Raw genomic sequence first — 1,013 nt, forward strand, 5'->3', positions numbered from 1 at the left:
CAGGTTCAGGGACAGGTAAGAGAGTCTGGTACTCCCATCTCTTAAAAAAATTTCCATAGTTCACTGTGATCCACACAGTCAAAGACTTTAGCATAAATGAGGCAGAAATAGATGTTTTTCTGGAACTCCCCTGCTTTCTCTATGATCCAGTGGATGTTGGCAATTTGATCTCTGCTTCCTCTGCCTTTTCTAAACCCGACTTATAAATACATTTCGAAGTTCTCAGTTCACGTACTGCTGAAGCCTAAGTTGAAGGACTTTGAGCATTACCTTGCTAGCATGTGAAGTGAGTGCAATTGTATGGTAGTTTGAACATTCTTTGACATTGCCCTTCTTCATGATTGGAATGAAAACTGACTGGAGGAAAGAATAGGGAATAACAATGAACTTTTGGCTAGGGGGTTTTAGGTATTTTCTTGCCATCTTTCTTTGTACATGTTATTAATTTAGAGGTAACAGAGTTATTTGAAAATTATATTTTCCTTAATATCAAATATTGTCTCAAATATTTTAAAAAGATATACCATCAGTTTTTTGGCTTTGAAATTAATATGGTTACAGTAGATTTTCACTGATTTTCTATGTTGCAGATGAAATTGAATAAAGAGACAGCAAATGTATTCAGAGAAAAGTTTGCCAAAATAGTAGCATGATTTCTCCAGTGTGAAAATGGCATGTATACATTACATTATATGTTGAGCAGTCTCTCTTTCCTTAAGTAATTTTAACAAACTTTTTTTTTCTTTTTTTTTTTAATTTTTAGTTTTTTATTTTTTTAATTTTAAAATCTTTAATTCTTACATGCATTCCCAAACATGAACCCCCCTCCCACCTCCCTCCCCAGAACATCTTTCTGGGTCATCCCCATGCACCAGCCCCAAGCATGCTGCATCCTGTGTCAGACATAGACTGGCGATTCAATTCACATGATTTTTTTTCTATTCTCTTAGAATGGGACTGGTGATGGGACCAAATGCTATGATCTTCATTTTTTATCTTTTTATGGGAATAAA

This window comes from Ovis canadensis, chromosome 21 (genome assembly GCF_042477335.2).
Source record: "Ovis canadensis isolate MfBH-ARS-UI-01 breed Bighorn chromosome 21, ARS-UI_OviCan_v2, whole genome shotgun sequence".
Taxonomy (NCBI): Eukaryota; Metazoa; Chordata; class Mammalia; order Artiodactyla; family Bovidae; genus Ovis; species Ovis canadensis.